The sequence below is a fragment of the Schistocerca americana genome, chromosome 9 (genome assembly GCF_021461395.2).
Source record: "Schistocerca americana isolate TAMUIC-IGC-003095 chromosome 9, iqSchAmer2.1, whole genome shotgun sequence".
Taxonomy (NCBI): Eukaryota; Metazoa; Arthropoda; class Insecta; order Orthoptera; family Acrididae; genus Schistocerca; species Schistocerca americana.
Genome location: NC_060127.1, coordinates 163,461,750 through 163,468,637, shown reverse-complemented (window position 1 = coordinate 163,468,637; position 6,888 = coordinate 163,461,750).

Genomic DNA, 6,888 nt, shown 5'->3' with positions numbered 1-6,888 from the left:
GGAATTACATTCTAATGTCACAGCCGACGAGAAATTTTGTGGCTCACGATGGCTCTGCGTTGCACATACCACTTGTTAAATATTTCTGAATCATAAAAAGTACCACGACGACATCCTTGTATCACTCACACATTGAGACAACTGTTGGAATCATCAGGATCCTTGGAAATGACAGCAAAATTTGGAACCCACAAGGAACAACTGCGAATAATGTGTTAGGAAGGATCATTTGCTGTGTCATATGTCTTTAAAAAGGAAGTTTAGGTCGGTAGCAAAGGTCGCAATTACTGCAGAAGTTTCTTTCGGTGAGGGAAGGAGGGCTGTAAGGAGAGGAGGAGGCCCACATTGCTCCAACTAGTGGAGAAATGTTAACCTAAGTTTCAATACTTAGATGGCTAAAGAGAGCTATTACATTCTAATATCACAGCCGACGACACATTTTGTGGATCACGATGGCTCTGCGTTGTATTTAACACTTGTTAAACATTTCTGAAACATAAATAGTACTACGACGACCTCCTTGTATCACTCACACATTGCGACAAGTGTTGGAATCATCAAGATCCTTGAAAATAAGAGCAAAGTTTGGAACCCACAAGGAACAACTGCGAATAATGTGTTAGGAAGTATAATTTACTGTGGCGTATCTCTTAAAAAAGCGAGTTTAGGACGGTAGCAAAGGTCGCAATTGCCGGAGAAGGCTCATTCGGTGAAGGAAGGAGGGCTGTAAGGGGAGGAGGAGGCCCACATTTCTCCAACTAGTGTTGAAATGATATCCTAGGTTCTATACATACAAGGCTAAAGAGAGCTATTACATTCTAATGTCACAGCCGACGAGAAATTTTGTGGCTCACGATGGCTCTGCGTTGCATATACCACTTGTTAAATACTTCTGAATCGTAAAAAATACTACGACGACATCAATGTATCACTCACACATTGCGACAACTGGTGGAATCATCAAGATCCTTGGAAATGACAGCAAAATTTGGAACCCACAAGGAACAACTGCGAATAATGTGTTAGGAAGTATAATTTGCTGTGGTATATGTCTTAAAAAAGCGAGTTTCGGACGGTAGCAAAGGTCGCAATTGCCGCAGAAAATTCTTTCGGTGAGGAAAGGAGGGCTGTAAGGAGAGGAGGAGGCCCACATTGCTCCAACTGGTGGAGCAATGTTAACCTAAGTTTCAATACTTAGATGGCTAAAGAGAGCTATTACATTCTAATATCACAGCCGACGACACATTTTGTGGATCACGATGGCTCTGCGTCGCATTTACCACTTGTTAAATACTTTTGAATCATAAAAAATACTACGACGACATCAATGTATCACTCACACATTGCGACAACTGTTGGAATCATCAAGATCCTTGGAAATGACGGCAAAATTTGGAACCCACAAGGAACAACTGCGAATAATGTGTTAAGAAGTATAATTTGCTGTGGCATATGTCTTAAAAGAGTGAGTTTAGAACGGTAGCAAAGGTCGCAATTGCCGCAGAAGGTTCTTTCGGTGAGGGAAGGAGGGCTGTAACGAGAGGAGGAGGCCCACTTTGCTCCAACTAGTGGAGAAATGTTAACCTATGTTTCAATACATAGATGGCTAAAGAGAGCCATTACATTCTAATATCACAGCCGACGACACATTTTGTGGATCACGATGGCTCTGCGTTGCATTTACCACTTGTTAAATATTTCTGAATCAATAGAAGTACTACAACGACCTCCTTGTATCAGTCACACATTGCGACAACTGTTGGAATCAACAAGATCCAGGGAAATAAGAGCAAAGTTTGGAACCCACAAGGAACAACTGCGAATAATGTGTTAGGAAGTATCATTTGCAGTGGCATATGTCTTTAAAAAGGTAGTTTAGGTCGGTAGCAAAGGTCGCAATTGCCACAGAATGTTCTTTCGGTGAGGGAAGGAGGGCTGTAAGGTGAGGAGGAGGCCAACGTTTCTCCAACTAGTAGAGAAATGTTAACCTAAGTTTCAATACTTAGAAGGCCAAAGAGAGATATTACATTCTAATATCGCAGCCGACGAGACATTTTGTGCCTCACGATGGCTCTGCGTTTCCTATACCACTTGTTAAATATTTCAGAAACATAAATAGTACTACGACGACCTCCTTGTATCAGTCACTCATTGCGACAACTGTTAAAATCTTCGAGATCCTTGGAAATGACAGCGAAATTTGGAACCCACAAAGAACATCTGCGAAGAATGAGTTAGGAAGTATAATTTGCTGTGTCATATGTCTAAAAAAAGCGGGTTTAGGACGGTAGCAAAGGTCGCAATTGCCGCGGAAGTCTCATTCGGTGAGGGATGGTGGGCTGTAAGGGGAGGAGGAGGCCCACATTTCACCAACTAGTGTTGAAATGTTATCCTAGGTTCTATACATACAAGGCTAAATAGAGCCCTTACATTCTAATGTCACAGCCGACGAGAAATTTTGTGGCTCACGATGGCTCTGCGTTGCATATACCACTTGTTAAATATTTCTCAATCATAAAAAGTACTGCGACGACCTCCTTGTATCAATCACACATTGCAACAACTGTTGGAATCATCAAGATCCTTGGAAATGACAGCAAAATTTGGAACACACAAGGAACAACTGCGAATAATGTGTTAGGATTTATCATTTGCTGTGGCATATGTCTTAAAAAAGCGAGTTTAGGACGGTAGCAAAGGTCGCAATTGCCGCAGATGGCTCATTCGGTGAGGGAAGGAGGGCTGTAAGGGGAGGAGGAGGCCCACATTTCTCCAACTAGTGTTGAAATGTTATCCTAGGTTCTATACATACAAGGCTAAAGAGAACTATTACATTCTAATGTCACAGCCGACAAGAAATTTTGTGGCTCACGATGGCTCTGCGTTGCATATACCACTTGTTAAATATTTCTGAATAATAAAAAGTACTACGATGACCTCCTTCTATCACTCACACATTGTGACAACCGTTGGAATCATCAAGATCCTTGGATATGACAGCGAAATATGGAACCCACAAGGAACAACTGCGAATAATGTGTTAGGAAGTATCATTTGCTGTGGCATATGTCTTAAAAAAGGGAGTTTAGGACGGTAGCAAAGGTCGCAGTTGATGCAGAAGGCTCATTCGGTGAGGGAAAGACGGCTATAAGGGGAGGAGGAGACCCACATTTCTCCAACTAGTGTTGAAATGTTATCCTAGGCACTATACATACAAGGCTAAAGAGAGCAATTACATTCTAATGTCACAGCCGACGTGAAATTTTGTGGCTCACGATGGCTCCGCGTTGCATATACCACTTGTTAAATATTTCTGAATCATAAAAAGTACTACGACGACCTCCTCGTATCACTCACACATTGCGACAACTGTTGGAATCATCAAGATCCTTGGAAATGACAGCAAAATTAGGAACCCACAAGGAACAACTGCGAATAATGTCTTAGGAAGTATAGTTTGCTGTGGCATATGTCTTGTAAAGCGAGTTTAGGACGGCAGCAAAGGTCGCAATTGCCGCAGAAGGCTCATTCGGCGAGGGAAGGAGGGCTGTAAGACGGGGAGAAGGCCCACATTTCTCCAACTAGTGTTGAAATGTTATCCTAGGTTCTATACATACAAGGCTAAAAAGAGCTACTACATTCCAATGTCACAGCCGACGAGAAATTTTGTGGCTCATGACGGCTTTGCGATGCATATACCACTTGTTAAATACTTGTGAATCATAAAAAATACTACGACGACCTCGTTGTATCACTCACACTTTGCGACAACTGTTGGAATCATCAAGATCCTTGGAAATGACAGCAAAATTTGGAACCCACAAGGAACAACTGCGAATAATGTGTTAGGAAGTATCATTTGCTGTGGCATATGTCTTAAAAATCTGAGTTTAGGTCGGTAGCAAAGGTCGCAATTGCCGCAGAAGGCTCATTCGGTGATGGAAAGAGGGCTGTAAGGGGAGGAGGAGGCCCACATTTCTCCAACTAGTGTTGAAATGTTATCCTACGTTCTATACATACAAGGCTAAAGAGAGCTATTACATTCTAATGGCACAGCCGACGAGAAATTTTGTGGCTCACGATGGCTCTGCGTTGCATATACCACTTGTTAAATACTTCTGAATCATAAAAAATACTACGACGACATCAATGCATCACTCACACATTGCGACAACTGTTGGAATCATCAAGATCCTTGGAAATGACAGCAAAATTTGGAACTTACAAGGAACAACTGCGAATAATGTGTTAGGAAGTATCATTTGCTGTGGCATATGTCTTAAAAAAGCGAGTTTAGGACGGTAGCAAAGGTCGCAATTGCCGCAGAAGGTTATTTCGGTGAGGGTAGGAGGGCTGTAACGAGAGGAGGAGGCCCACATTGCTCCAACTAGTGGAGAAATGTTAAACTAAGTTTCAATACTTAGATGGCTAAAGAGAGCTATTACATTCTAATATCACAGCCGACGACACATTTTGTGGATCACGATGGCTCTGCGTTGCATTTACCACTTGTTAAATATTTCTGAATCATAAGAAGTACTACAACGACCTCCTTGTATCAGTCACACATTGCGCCAACTGTTGGAATCAACAAGATCCAGGGAAATAAGAGCAAAGTTTGGAACCCACAAGGAACAACTGCGAATAATGTGTTAGGAAGTATCATTTGCAGTGGCATATGTCTTTAAAAAGGTAGTTTAGGTCGGTAGCAAAGGTCGCAATTGCCACAGAATGTTCTTTCGGTGAGGGAAGGAGGGCTGTAAGGTGAGGAGGAGGCCAACGTTTCTCCAACTAGTAGAGAAATGTTAACCTAAGTTTCAATACTTAGAAGGCCAAAGAGAGATATTACATTCTAATATCACTGCCGACGAGACATTTTGTGCCTCACGATGGCTCTGCGTTTCCTATACCACTTGTTAAATATTTCAGAAACATAAATAGTACTACGACGACCTCCTTGTATCAGTCACTCATTGCGACAACTGTTAAAATCTTCGAGATCCTTGGAAATGACAGCGAAGTTTGGAACCCACAAAGAACATCTGCGAAGAATGAGTTAGGAAGTATAATTTGCTGTGTCATATGTCTAAAAAAAGCGGGTTTAGGACGGTAGCAAAGGTCGCAATTGCCGCGGAAGTCTCATTCGGTGAGGGAAGGTGGGCTGTAAGGGGAGGAGGAGGCCCACATTTCACCAACTAGTGTTGAAATGTTATCCTAGGTTCTATACATACAAGGCTAAATAGAGCCCTTACATTCTAATGTCACAGCCGACGAGAAATTTTGTGGCTCACGATGGCTCTGCGTTGCATATACCACTTGTTAAATATTTCTCAATCATAAAAAGTACTGCGACGACCTCCTTGTATCAATCACACATTGCAACAACTGTTGGAATCATCAAGATCCTTGGAAATGACAGCAAAATTTGGAACACACAAGGAACAACTGCGAATAATGTGTTAGGATTTATCATTTGCTGTGGCATATGTCTTAAAAAAGCGAGTTTAGGACGGTAGCAAAGGTCGCAATTGCCGCAGATGGCTCATTCGGTGAGGGAAGGAGGGCTGTAAGGGGAGGAGGAGGCCCACATTTCTCCAACTAGTGTTGAAATGTTATCCTAGGTTCTATACATACAATTCTAAAGAGAACTATTACATTCTAATGTCACAGCCGACAAGAAATTTTGTGGCTCACGATGGCTCTGCGTTGCATATACCACTTGTTAAATATTTCTGAATAATAAAAAGTACTACGATGACCTCCTTCTATCACTCACACATTGTGACAACCGTTGGAATCATCAAGATCCTTGGATATGACAGCGAAATATGGAACCCACAAGGAACAACTGCGAATAATGTGTTAGGAAGTATCATTTGCTGTGGCATATGTCTTAAAAAAGGGAGTTTAGGACGGTAGCAAAGGTCGCAGTTGATGCAGAAGGCTCATTCGGTGAGGGAAAGACGGCTGTAAGGGGAGGAGGAGACCCACATTTCTCCAACTAGTGTTGAAATGTTATCCTAGGCACTATACATACAAGGCTAAAGAGAGCAATTACATTCTAATGTCACAGCCGACGTGAAATTTTGTGGCTCACGATGGCTCCGCGTTGCATATACCACTTGTTAAATATTTCTGAATCATAAAAAGTACTACGACGACCTCCTTGTATCACTCACACATTGCGACAACTGTTGGAATCATCAAGATCCTTGGAAATGACAGCAAAATTAGGAACCCACAAGGAACAACTGCGAATAATGTCTTAGGAAGTATAGTTTGCTGTGGCATATGTCTTGTAAAGCGAGTTTAGGACGGCAGCAAAGGTCGCAATTGCCGCAGAAGGCTCATTCGGTGAGGGAAGGAGGGCTGTAAGGGGGGGAGAAGGCCCACATTTCTCCAACTAGTGTTGAAATGTTATCCTAGGTTCTATACATACAAGGCTAAAAAGAGCTACTACATTCCAATGTCACAGCCGACGAGAAATTTTGTGGCTCATGACGGCTTTGCGATGCATATACCACTTGTTAAATACTTGTGAATCATAAAAAATACTACGACGACCTCGTTGTATCACTCACACTTTGCGACAACTGTTGGAATCATCAAGATCCTTGGAAATGACAGCAAAATTTGGAACCCACAAGGAACAACTGCGAATAATGTGTTAGGAAGTATCATTTGCTGTGGCATATGTCTTAAAAATCTGAGTTTAGGTCGGTAGCAAAGGTCGCAATTGCCGCAGAAGGCTCATTCGGTGATGGAAAGAGGGCTGTAAGGGGAGGAGGAGGCCCACATTTCTCCAACTAGTGTTGAAATGTTATCCTACGTTCTAAACATACAAGGCTAAAGAGAGCTATTACATTCTAATGGCACAGCCGACGAGAA